General features: G+C 44.1%; 1 protein-coding gene across 2 annotated transcripts in view; it reads left to right on the top strand.

The window, feature by feature from the left end:
• Window positions 1-2,550: 2,550 nt before the first annotated feature.
• The window catches only part of SHOC2 (SHOC2 leucine rich repeat scaffold protein), a 66,071-nt gene continuing 54,871 nt past the window's right edge, over window positions 2,551-13,750 (top strand). The window contains exon 1 of one of the 2 annotated variants that reach the window (XM_075717405.1): window positions 2,551-2,572. The gene's annotated coding sequence lies outside the window, so the exon portion shown is untranslated. Of the gene's footprint in view, window positions 2,573-2,624; window positions 2,655-13,750 lie in introns of those variants that run through there. The other variant, XM_075717404.1, reaches the window with a different exon arrangement.

The raw sequence follows: 13,750 nt of genomic DNA, 5'->3' as shown, positions 1-13,750 counted from the left end.
GGTTTTCTGGGGCAATGGAGACTGAGGAACCTCTGGCTACTGTCTGTGGATCTATCTTAAGGAGAGGTACTCAGTCACAATACCACAAGGTTCAGAACACAGGCTTGTCAGTGTAGTCTCCTGATGCTGAGGCCCTTAACTAATACTTCTAAGGATAGTGACTCTTATACGCACCTTCTACATTGGACCAGGTCTGTGTTGATGAAGATTTGAGGACAAACAGTGCTGATGAAGGCTGGGAGTAGGTTGGAGCTGAGCTCTCCAGCATCCAGTAGGAAGGTATAAAATTAACTACTCCATTTGTGCCGATTAAAACCAAATCTTGTGTGTATGAATTCTGCCTTTGCAAAAATGTCTGTTAGTTCTGACTGTTGGCAGAAGTATTACCATAGTATCGGTCTAATCTCATAGGACATATTTAAGGAATTGCGGCAGAAGAGTGGAGTTACCAGTGTAAATTTCTTGGCTAATCCGACATCTACTGACAATTGTCCTGCTATGCTTTACGTCAGCTTTTCAGTTTTATGTGTCGTCATGAAAAGAGCAAACCATTTTTTTTGAGTATAAAGTAACATTTTTTTAGCTTTCAAATAATATTTTTGAAAGCAAAGTGAGTATAAACAGAAGTAAAATCTCTAACAGAACGAGAGTACGCATAGGATGTATCCTTTGTACATATTTCTTCAATGCTAAAGCAACTGGGCAGTGACACTTTGCACATAAAGAGACTGAGAAATGTAAAGGTACAGGACAGTCAACAGAACATTCAGATCCTCCCTCTGTGTGGTGAATACACGCTATGGTCTTTAATACAGAAGATTTATGTATATGTAGACATCTGTGTGTATTCAAATAAGCTGCACAAGAAAAAATTCTTTCAGACTCCAAGCTTTTCGGGGCAAAGTGTCTATTTCCATGTCTTGTAGGGGATCGGTGGGCTGTCCACACTGAACATTTTACTGAGTAATAACAACAAACAAACATCCAGTCATTGTAAGAAATATTGTCAGTAGGAAATTTCACCTGGTTTCTGCCCTATGACCCATTATGCTGAAAAGCCAATTCTGCTTTTAATGCTGTCCAGCATTTATTAGTAAAAAAGCGTGTAACATTGATCTGTCTGGTTTGCCAAAGAATCATACAAAGGAAACTGGGAGAACCCAGATAATTGAATATGAATAGCCTTGTTTCACTGAAACTAGCCTCCATGGTTGCCAAAAGTTGTAGAAAAATGATGGAAATAGCAGATACTTAGATCTGACTGTCTGATGTAGGAAATGGCTCCCAAATTTGCTCATGGTTTTGATTCTGCTGAGGTGGCTGCTGTTCCTTTCGAACATGAGCCAGTGGGACCAATCCACATCCGCAAGTGCTGAGATCAAATAGTAGACTCCCACTAGCTTTATTGTGTTTCAGAAATTAGAAAGTTGAGCTACTACTGCAGTGCAGAATCCATCTAGGCTTGAAAGGGGAACTGATTGCAGCCGCCTGAGAATTTAGCATTAAAAAGAAGCTAAACCTTTCTCAGCAAAATACCGAAAGATCTGTTATAACAAGCCATCAGAGAAGTTGCTTTTAAATCTCATCTGCCATCAGACGACGACTGATGGCAGATGCTCTGTCACACGTGAGTGTATTTGTCTACGCAGAGGTATGGTTGCCACCCTCTGAACGGCTACCGCCTTTTCTTGCGGCTCCCAACGTATTCCTTGCAAGGGCAGCTTGGTCGTGCTTAGCTTGTGATCTCTCCTACAGAAAGAATAGTCAGCACATCGGTGCGCGGTTGTAGTAGGTGCCACTGGGGATGGTCCCAATTTTGTAGAAAAAGGAAACACGGGAACGTCGCAGTCCCCTGGTCCGTCTTCTCTTTTGTAATGTCTCAGTCGCTAAAGGCGACCCGCAGCAAGAGCAGGGGAGCTGTGCCACGCACCCACAGCACTGGGAAGAGCTACTTCATTATGAACTCGTTACATTAGAATTTCTGGTCCTGTCTGTCCCGGGGGGCAAACTCTCCAGGTACACAGTGGGACGGGTGGGAACACAGTTCCCATTTCTTGTGGCGCCTTGAGGAGCTGCAGTCAGCAGCCGACGGAGCTATGGGCTGCGCTCCTCGCTCAGGGCAATTTGAGAGCAGCCTCTCCCCGGCCCCGCCGCGGTGACACGACGGCAGCTTGCACCGGGACGCGCGGCCAGGGGGGCTCCGGCGTGAGGCAGCGCGGGGCCGCTGACCGGCGCAGGCGGCCCGGCAGCCGCAGCGGTGGGCGCCGAGGGGCGGCCCGGGCCGCGGGCAGGCCCCGCGGGGCTTGCGGGACGCCGAGACGAGCGGCAGCGACCGCGGGCAGCCCCGCCCCAGCGCGCCCCGCCGCCGCCGCCCGCACGGCCCCGCCCGCCCCGCCCCGCCCCGCCCCGCCCCGCCGCCTCGGCGTCGCCAGGGGCAACCGCGCCACTTCCGCCCGCCGCCAAGATGGCGGCGGCGCCGTAACCTGGAAGCGGTCGGTCGCCCCGCGCCTCGGCGGGCCCGCCCCCGTGGTGCCGCGGGAGGTCTGTGGGCGGGGAGTCCCGTGACGGCTCGGTGCGCAGAGACGGTGGCCGGCAGGGGCGGGCGGGGAGGGGGGGGGGCCGAGCGCGCCTCGGGAGGATGGCGGAGCCGCACGGTACGGGGCGGCCGGGCTCGGGGCCGCGGCGGGCCGGGGGCCGGGGGGCGGCGGCGGGGCTCGCCGCCGCCGGGGGCGTCGGGGCGCGCCGAGGCGGCGGCTGACAGCGGGCGGGGTGGGCCTGGCGGCGGCCGGGGGCGGCGGCGGCGGCGGGGGAGGCGGGAGGCCGCGGGCACAAAGGCGGGAGGGCCTGGGCGGCAGGTAGCCGCGCGGGGGGCCGGCGGCGGGGGGCGGCGGGGCAGCCTGCCCGGGCTCCGCGCACCGGCGCCCGGCGAGTGCCTGCGTGCGTGCCCCGGCGGGGTGCCGCCCCGCCCGGCAGCCGCGGCGCCCGGGGCAGGTGGGGCGGGCCGGGGGCCGCCCGCTGCGGGCGGCGGGGCGGGCGCGGCCGATCGCCCCGCTGGGCTGGGCGGCGGGGCTGCCCCGCGGCTCCGCGCTGCCGGGCGATGGCATCGACCGGCCACCGCCACCGCCACAACAACAGAAAAAAAAAAAAAAGAAAGAAAGGAGGAAGCTCCGTTTTACAGCCTCACCTCTCCTCCTCCCCTCCAGCTCCCGGTACCGTGAGCTGGAGAAGAGAAATTTAAGAGGCTTCGCCTGCGTGTAGTGGCACTGACGCTGAGGGTAATGATTACCGGCGTCCAGGGTAATGATTACATCTGCTCCCGTGTGTGCGAGTGCTGTCCCCCACCCGCCCGTGCAGGCGTGAGCCTCTTTTCCTGTTTCACCCCATGTATTTATTGTGGCAGTTCTGATGGAGCCAGAGAGGCAGAATCACAGCTTAAAAGTCGTCGCCTTCTTGCCTAGCCAGGTGACTTTCCCGGTGTTTAAAACGCAGAGGTGTCGCAGAGAAAGCGGTGTGACAGCTTCCCGCGTGTGTTTGTGGCTGTAGAAGGTGTTTTCGCTGAGTTGCACGTATCTTTCTCTAGGACACGGTTAAAAAGCTGTAGTAACCTTAGGTAAGGTGAACGGCCATGTATGTTGACTAAAATCGCGACTGGGTGCGAGCTATGCAGAGATTCAGCAGAACTGAAGTTGTGAAACTGTGCTGCTGCTTGACTTTACCGGCTTATTTAGCAGCAGGTACGGAGATGGATTAAAAGGTCGCAATGTGTGAGAAAACAAAGTACTGAAATACTGCTAGTAATTTTTAACTCACGTATTTGAGATGGGACCGTGGAAGCATATGTTTTATTCAGTTCTGCACATGTGCAGACACTTCCGAGGCAGAATATTCATGATCAAGGAGTTGTAATTGTGTGTATTGTCATTGCTGCAGTACTTGGTCTGGATTTTTTTTGACTATTGAAATAGAAATTAAGGTTTTCCTAATGACCTTCAGGGTCTTAATTTTCTACTGTTTTTTGTTTGCATGTTTGACTTTCTACTTATTGTTTCTTCCTCTTACTTTCTAAACTGTGGGGTTTTTTTAATCAGTAGTCATTATCGGGTGCTTCTATTTATAAAATCAAGGGCTTAAAGTAGGTGGTGGTCAAATTAAGTCACACTTATTTTCAGCCATATTTCAGGCATATGTTGTATGGTGATCTTGATATAATCCTAGCCTGGTTTTGGGAAAGATTTACTGTATCCTATGAATTTGTTATTACACTGTTGTGCATACATTTTAATTTTAGTAACACTCTTATCCTCTTAATTCCTGCTGAATGATTTGGGTTTGACTATTTTGGTTTTCTATGTAATTATTCTTTGCTCTGGATGAGTAAAACGGGAGATTATTTTACTAACTTGAAGCTGGATTCCTTTTAATTTAGGCCAATGTTTGTCAGCCATCAGAATTTCTGTACGTGTGGCAAGGCAAAACATGTACATTGGGCAAAACTAATTTTATGTATAATCTTGTAATACAGAAAGATGATTCCAGACAAAGCTCTCCCTGTGTCCACAGCCTTCCTTTGAGGAATACCGCGGAATCCTCAAAGAGGATGCTGTCTTCTGCCACATCCCTCTGTTCTGCTCTCTCTAGAAATGTTAAACAATCCCCAACATTTTTTCTTAGGGGTGATGGCAATGGTAGGGTCGATAAACAGTGGTGATTGCGAGTGGCTGCTGTTCCCGGTCGAGTTTTTCCTTTCCAGGGTGACATATCTGTAAGGCAGGAGGTGCTGGGAGGGGCGTTCCTTTGTTATGTTGACACTTAAATCGCACTGACGGGTGTATTCTCCTCCAGGAATTTTGTGTGATTGAAGGGATTCCTTCAGACGATGAATATTTTCTCCAGCTGTCTTCCTGCACTCGTAGCCTATGTACAGAAATTAATTGCTCGGAAGATCGCTGTGCGTGTGCCTTTTAGGAAACCCTTGGATTGATTGTTACTTGGCTGTGGCTTTCTAGAAAAGAATGTTTCTGCTGAAGCCCTGGCTTGTCACCACGCGAGCCGGCTGCTGCCGACCTGTGTACCGCACCCGTGAAATAGGTGGATGTATGTGCTTGCATGTGTGCATGGTGCTCATGCACGGTAATTGAATTAAAGCTGTAAAAGTATCTTCTGTTTCTTATGCATGAGAGAGAGCACATTTTGTGATCCCCTCTTGGCAAGGCTGAGGAAGCCCTGCAAATAACCGAGCTCTCTTTCAGGAAGGTTTAGCGTGATGATAAGGAAACAAAACTGCATTAAGAGATCTTGGATGTTTCCAAAACACCATTGTGGAGAATCTGGGTGGGTAGTAAAAAGGAGCCCTCTCTCTCTAGCAGCAGGTTCTCCTTCGTGTCTGAAGAAAGATGAAAACTTGCGTGTGCGGAGGGAGGGGAAGGCAGCGCTCACCCTGTCCCCTCGCCGGCCGCAGCCCCCGGGATGGCTCACCCCCGAGGCCCACCTCGCCCCTGCCCTCCTCAGCGGGTGGGTTTTGGGTGGCTCTGTGCTTTGCTGGGGTGCAGGGTAGCTCCCAGCCCGTGGCCCGCAGCCGGAGACGTGTACCTGCGTCCAGCCCGCCGTACCCTCTCGCTCAGCTTGGCTAGCGGCATTTCCCACCCAAAGTGCTTCGAGGCTCATTGCTTTTTATTTTATTTTTTTGTGCGGCAGCTTTGTGGATGCTCTTTTAATTGAAGCGAGGCTCGCTTTCCTGTCTGTCATTGTAATACCTTGTATTTATTTTTACTGCATGGGATTGCGTCTCGGAGGAGATGCTTCTGTCTCTTTCTGGTGGGTTTGTGTGTGCGTGTGAGAGAGGGCTGGGGAGGACGCAGTAGTGAAGATTAAACAGCCAGTTGTAACTAGATTGTACAGATAAAAAGAACCCTTGTTTACATTAAAATTGTACCGGCTGACATAGTCTAGTCTGTTTGATACAGTAGTCTTGCTATGTTACAAAACGTACCGGGATAAAATGTAACAGGTTGTATAATAAGCAGGTAATGTTTGCGGTATTAGCCATTGACCTTAATTTGCTTGTTTTTTGCTGCATTGCTTGGGCTTGACCGTGTTGTGAAATACACATAAAGTACTATTAAATCTGGACATTGTGTGACACCAAATTTGGTTCAATAAAGGCATTTTCAGTGTAGCAAAACAATGGCCTCTGGGTAAAAAGGGAATTTTAATTGCTAAGAATTTTTCCATCACTAACCTCTAGGTAATGGATATGCTTTTTACAGAAATCGTGCAGTGTTTATAATTCCCTTTAAAAAAGTAATGTTGCACCACGTAGTTAATTTTAGACTGTTTTAAGGCTGTTGCAGTTTAAGAAGTACTTTATCTGTATTGCTCTACAAGAGAAAGACATGAGAACAGAGCCTATCGTATAATTGTAGACATGCTGATTAGTGTGAGAACATGTTAAGAGGCTGTGAATTGGTGTAGATAAATACTAGGATGTATGGGCAAAGAACTTCTTAAAACAATCTGGCATGCCTATATACTTGGTTCCTTTAGCGTCGTTTTTACTGTTAAGGTGGACATATAAAAAAAAAAAAAAAGGAGAGACTTGAACATGTTTCTTGGTTTCCCTACAAAAGCATAGCCTGTATTCTCAGAGTGGATGTGCATTAGATCTTAATTTGCACGCCTGCCTCCCTTTTTGTTACAAAAAGTGCTAGAGAGTATTTTTCTGTCACAGAAAAGTATGTAGCTGTTTTTTTATTTATTATTTTCTAGCACAGTTGAAAGTTTGCTACTTGTCTGTTAGTGGTGGTGCGGTTTTGCAGAGAGGAGCAGCCCTGGGGAGGCGAGCTGTGCTCCAGCCCAGTTGTTCATCTTGAGAAACATGCGACTAGTGCTCGCAGTAAATTGGTTGTAGCTTGCTCTTACCTTTGCCGTGCCAATCCTCCACGTGCTTTTGTGTCTTAAAATGCTTCGTATTCTACGTATGAGCAAGATGCAGGGAGTGATCCAGCGGACAGTATTTCCATGTTGCCCTGTGATCCCATAGATATTGTATCCGGTTCAGTGGACCTGCCTACCCTGTGGTCGGAGGCTTTTTGTTATGCATGCATCCTAATTGTTCTTTCTGTTGGCATTGTACATAGACTGAAGGGGCTGTGCACCAATGCAAATAGCCTTTCTAATACCTTATGCATTTGCATTATAATGGCTGCATAAATATTGCAGCACGTTTCAGTGTGCTCTCTCGCTGCTTTGACTGCTAGGCTTTAAAATAGGTTCTTTCTGTAGTACAGATCTTGTTCATGGTTGGTAATGCTTTGGAGAGGGGTTCTGAAGCGCATCTTTATTAAATAGTGAAGCCTGTTTGCGATGAGGTGCAATTTTAACTTATCCATGTTCTAGTCTCCCACTCCTTTCAGCCCACAGGTTGATACAGGCGCTTGGAAGAAAAAAAACTTAAAGCTTGAGCAGTTTTTCACCAACTATTTCTAAACTCACTATATTTGGGGTTGCAAAACATGTTTGCTTGAGACTTGGTTTTGCATTTATTTCCAGAAATCCTATAGATGTCTGTGGGAATATTTTATGCATAAGGAATGTGAAATATTGTGCCACCACTGTTTTCGTGCTGAAACATTCGGTGACTTATGACTAACTTTACCAGAAGCACCCCGAATTTCCTTTGAAAGTGTCGATACAGTGATGTGACTGAAAGCAGACACTCTGTTTGGGAACTGGTGGTAGATTGCCATCATCTATCTGTCAGAAGTTTGCTTTATAAAGTTGTTAAACAGAACAGCGATTAGTATCACTTACTTGACTCTTAGTGATTAGTAGATGCATAGAGACTTCTCTCCTGTGACTGGCAGTGTGGTAACCTGTGTAATTGTAGCACATGAACTGCCCAGTCTTCTGTATAATAAGACTTCTCGCTGTTGGGTTTTTTTTTTTTTTATATTGAAAGTTAGGTTATAATCTGTTTTGTAACACACAGCATTAATCGTGTTTATTGATAATTGTCCTGGGAGGAAATACTCATGTTTGTGTCAAAATGCTTAAAGCAAAAGAATAGTATTTTTTACTGTTTTAACTATTGCATAGATTTTATTTTTTTTAAACAAAAGAAAGCAATTCAGTATGTCATTGTAACTTAAAGCTTCTATAGCACAGCAGTGAAGGTCCTAGTAAATTTGTAGATAACTGGCTAAAGCTATACATACAGTGCAGGTGCTGAGTAAGGTGCTTTGTGCAGTGGAAGGGTTCTGGTTCTTGGCTTCAGTCTTACTTTTCCTTCATGTTATACCTAATCCAGCAAAATACTGGAGTTTATTCCATCCTCATTTAAAAAATAAAATAAAATCCTATAATCTCTCTCAGTGCTCCCCCCTACCCCCCGTCAGCTGTTCAAGGCAAGGAAATATTTGAGTAATCCTTATTCTTTTCATTAGATGAAGTGTTGTATTTCTGAAATTGTGATGGTAGAGTTTTGTGCTTTTTTATATTCCCCTTCCCCCCTCCTCCTTGAGTCAGCCACTGCAGAAAAGCAGAACTGTGTGTTTCTTTTAATTCTAAGGGATAACCGCGCAGAGAAGAGTCGTCTTCAGATTTCCGTAAATGCCAAGTCCTGTTTAGAAGCATTTAGTTACATGGAGTCACTATGTGTAGCAGAGAGAAAATGACTTCACTAGCAAACTATATGGCTCCTGGAGGCATCAGGTGGCTTAATATGTAAACAAAAGTCCACAGCAGTCAAAAATAGATCTTTATAAAAAGAAATGGTGCAAAAAAAGTGACCTCCTAAACAAGGAAGTGAAGGGCTACCAGAGAATCCATCTATGTAGTCCTGCAAAATGCTGATCATAGCAGAATACGAAGGACTTATATCATGAAAACCCATTTTGCTATTGCTTCTGACATAGCACTTAAGAGTACATGACTTTTAAAAATGTTTCTTGTAGAGAAATGATTATACAATCAAAGGGTTTAAAGCCAAGAAAAATCCTATAAAGTATGCATAATTTGGAGTCATTTGCACAATTTTCTTATTGATGGGATGGATGTGTTAAATGAAGCCTCAGTTCAAATGTTCTTGCTAACGTACTAGATCTGTGACAATTACTTTTCTAATAGATTTTAAAAACTAATGGCTATTGTACAGTACTTGCAAAACCTAAAATATTTCTTATTAAAGAGAATTTTATAACAGTGGTAGTTACATGAGCTATATTGAAATTAAGATTCTAGGTGATTTCTTTTCATGAAAAGGGAAGTATATGTTGGTAAATAACATGGACTAAGATACCTGGGGACTTGTCTTTGTGCAGGAAATTTTGTTGTGGTAAGTCCCTCTAACTCTTTTGAACTCTTGGACAGTGTGCAGACAATGGCAGATTTCAGGTTATCATACTTGTTTTTCATGGTGGGCTGCATATTTGCTTTTTGGAATATTCAAACAATTGTTTGGCAGCTTTCTTGATAGCATATTGTGTGTGGCAGGCCTAGGTAGGAAGGAAACAAAAGTTTAAATATTATAGCTATGAGTTGTAATTCACATAATAAATACCACAACCTGATTTTTTTTTTTTTTTTCCCCACGACTTCATCCATAAATTTATTTTCTGTGTTTTAGGTTGTCATTAGGCATGTTTTTACAGTAGTAATTTCTCTTCTCTCTTCCCCATAAGAGGTCTTCAGAGAAATGTTGGTAGTTATTTCTTGCACTTAAACTGTATACGGTCTTGTCTTTTAAAACTGGCTCTTTGCAGTCCAGCTCTTTTGAGAAGCCATAAGTCATACCCAAACAGATATCGAGGTTTCAGTTACACGCTCTCACTGTAGTATCATGTTTTCTTCTTCTTCTAAACCGAGATGCTGTTTATTGAACCAATTAGCTGTTGGGTGCAAGCCAGAACTTTCTCCTGAAATCAGAATTAATGAATAAACAAATTAGACTGGAAAGATTTCTATTCTCAACGGGCAGTGGCAGTTAATGTGTGACAAGGACACGGTTTGTATCCTCTAGCCTCGGTTCCCGTGTGTGTCTGTCTATACTCGGTCCTGCCGAAATCAGCAGGGTAAACTTTTGAGTATGGATCACACGTTCGCATCGTACATTTGATGGTATGTCTGTCTTGGAATGTTTCTGAAACGGTTCCAGCTCTTCTGTAGCCAGCAGATGGGATGCATACGCCTTCATTAACAAGCAGTTAACTCCACTGGTATGACTGAATTTTCATCACGCTCCGGGTCTCTGACTTGGCTCTTTCTGTGTTCCAGCTCCCACTGTTTGTTCTGCTCTCTCTAAGAAGAAATCGGCAGTAGCATTATATGCTCCTGCCCTCCTGTGGTAACTAAAACCTAAACATTTTTCTCAAAATCAGGTTGTGTAAAAATAAAAGAGAAAGAGAGGAGAACAAGGAACTAGTTTTTCTCTTCTGGAGCAGCTGCTCGCATCTCTCAAGATGTACATTTGCTTTTGGTGAAGTGTTCTGCTTCAAAAGCCCTGAGAAAATCAAAGTAATTTCTAAACTTGCTGTTACAGTATCAGAAAGACCTTGTAGCCTTTTATAGCTTTGAATTAACCTTCTGGCCTTTTTACGTGGTATGCGCTATCCCTTTTGCATGAGAGTAGAGAAGCTAAGGCACACAAATTACAGGGAAGGTTTTTTAACAGCAGCAACGGCAATGGGATTGCTCTGCCTTCCCTGCTGTGAGTCAGGGGGAGCTGAAACCCAGGTCCAGCACGTGCCTTGGAGAGCCCGCCTGGCCAGGTGACCCGTGCCAAGCTCACCAGGAGTAAGGAGCAGAGGTGGATCCCAACCCTGAACTCCTCACTCCTTCCAGACAAGTGGAAGGTGGAGCGAGACAAACGGGTGTGAAGTGGTTACTGCTGTGAAATTTTGACGGGTAATGAAAGCCATGCAGAGTAGCGTGTTAGATCTTTGAACGTGTGGTATGATAACAAGTAGTCATGTTGCCTGAAAGGATCCTGAAGTGGCTGTAGTCTCTATGTAACCTCTCGTTTCTTTAATGATCCTCTGTATTAATAATACTAGAAGGAGGCCGCTGTCATCTTAGTTTCAAAGTTAATGTGTATATAAACTAGGGACGTAAAACTTCAGTATCTTTAGGCAAATGTTTATGCGTTATTCTCAACATGTAAAATCTTGGACCGAGAAATCTGTGTTTGTCACAGCTTTCACTCCTGTGACTTCCAGTGTCTACTGAAACTACTTAAACCTGCTTCATGCTACCAGGAACACTTTCATACTTTGCACACCGTTGATTCTTGGGCCAGCTTGTTGGCTGTCTTTCAAAAATATTTAAGATAAACTGATTAGTTGTATATCATGGCAATCTAAAAGTATGCTCCAGAGCTGCATCTACTGATTTTTCCCATTGTTTTGTACTATTATGATATCATTTTTGGTCTTTCTTCATCTATGAAGCCTCTTAATTAACAGTGAAAATACACTACACAGAGTTCCAATAATAAAAAAAAAATGCTCCAGAATAAGTTTCTGTAATCTTTGCTGTAAATTTCTTATTTTGTGACATGGAAACAAGTTAACGCAAGGTAAAATGGTGTGTAGAGCATGAAAGCTGCTCATCGGAACTGCTTGTCTGTATTCCCTTATCCCAGGGTAACGTGAGTTTTACTGCCAAGTAACTGGTATGCTGGAGCGTTTGACTGTTGAGTTGTTCTGTTTGTGCATCTATCTAGAGATATGAAGTTTTCAAACAAAAGAAGAGGGAGGAGCACGGAAGGTTTGTATGTGAGTGCTACTTTCAAAATGCTGCTGACTGTTATCTAATGCTTTTTCTAAATAGGAATCTAATAATGGCTTGAACTTTTCTCTTGCACTTTTTTAATGACAAAGCCATGACTTGTTTGTCATGTTTGGAGATGATGAGCAAAGGATGATGAGCTGCGGAAAGAGTTCTGCATGGGTTGTGTGTGGCTGTAAAAGCTCACGGACTGAATTTCAGGTTCTGTTGAAGCACAGAGTATAAAATGACTGCTTCTGCTCAGACCCTTGTCTCCCTGTCAGGAGTAAGTTGTCTTTCCTCTCTAAGCAACTTTCTCAAGCAGTGGAGGGCGAGATGTGTGACAGCCTTGGCTATCTATTTTAATTATGATATTTATGTAAATTCTGTGTTGTGTAACTTGGTTTATGAACTGAAGGAGAGACTACAGAACTAGTTAACAAGTTTACATTTGTGGGGTTGTACTTTGGTGGCTCTTCCACATGTGCTGCAGGTGTGTGTATATATTCATCCGGTACAAATGCATGTTGTTTTTCAGTTACCAAAAGTAAATGGGCAGAATTTGATTAATAGAATAGAATTAATGCTGGAAATGTTAATTTTTGCCCAGTTTTGGACCACTTTTCATGTGGCTGCTCTAATATGAGGTTTACATTGATCCACTATAGAGATGATGGTTCCAGAACCCCAACACTTAGGATTCTTTTGGATTCTGATTTTCCTTGCTGCCAAAACTCTGTAATTACCAGCTAGCACGTACTGTAAGTTGTGTTATCAGTCAGATGGGGAGGACTGGTTGTATGGTCCTTTTTCTTTGTCTAATGTGACCATGGGCACCTTACATCTGAGAGTACTGTTTGGTTTTGATTATTATTAATATGTAGCTTTTAGCACTGCCTAGCGCTTGCAGCCTAATGTAAATAAAAGATCCTATCTTGAAAAGCAGTGACAAAGTGAAATGAGTTTTTCTGATAGAAAGCTTAAACATGTGATCACAGAACAGACTAATTAGCCAGTGCAAGGAATTTGGTTCTTTTAAGTCAAGCGTTTCATTTGCCTGTAAGGTTCACTTTTCAGTATGAGGTGTTCTGATATGCTGACACCATTGTAATTGTACCATTATAAGTGAGATACAGATATCTGTATCTATATCTATATACTAAAAAAAAAAAAAGGTGTGGGGGGATTACTTTGCACTGTTTGTAAAGTTCACCAAATTCACTTGTGGATCACGCCCAGCTTTATTTTGGTACTTCTGATTGCATGTAGTGGTTCTTGATGCAATGTGGCTTTTATGCAAGTCTTTTATATTTGAAATGATATATAGAAATAATAAATAACAAATTGAGAGCTTCTGATGATAATATAGGTGAGGAAGAAATTTTAACTGGAACAGATGGGGTTTTTTCAGCTCAGTTTAGATTTGCTGTTATATCTTGCTTTTATTTTTTATTTATTTGAAATAAGACTTCAAGAGTTAAGCATGCTCATTGTAACGGTCTTGTTCTCTAGAAATAGCTGGTTTTTTTTTTCCCCTGTGTTTAGGGAAATTATTTTCTTTGGGCTTGATGTATCCCTTAAGCTAAGCAGTATTCTGTTGATTCAGTGTTTGAAAAACTATTTAAAAGGAAAATCCAGGAGAGGCTGGGTTGATGTTGGGGTATAGCTGTAGCTTCTACTTCTTATTAAACTGTTTGTGTTACTTCTAAGACATTTTAGTTGCCAGGTTCTTAATAGTTTAAATTTCAGTGAAAGCACAGATTTTAACGGCTCAAAAAACCCACTTAACCAACTATGGTTGTATTTTCTTGCAGTAGTCTCAAGCTTTAATGTTTTTCTGGAGATACCTATGGTGAACAGCTGGTCTTTCTGCCATGGTTTGTTTAGTGGAAAGATTTCAGGTGTCCTCTGTTGGCTTCATGCTTGTTTTTTGAGTGTAAGGGCATGTGCAAGTTTTTGAATCTTCCTGTGAAAGATGAAAGAAAAACAC

This window comes from Pelecanus crispus, chromosome 10 (assembly GCF_030463565.1).
Source record: "Pelecanus crispus isolate bPelCri1 chromosome 10, bPelCri1.pri, whole genome shotgun sequence".
NCBI classification, from domain to species: domain Eukaryota; kingdom Metazoa; phylum Chordata; class Aves; order Pelecaniformes; family Pelecanidae; genus Pelecanus; species Pelecanus crispus.
This window is presented reverse-complemented; position numbering and strand designations above follow the sequence as displayed.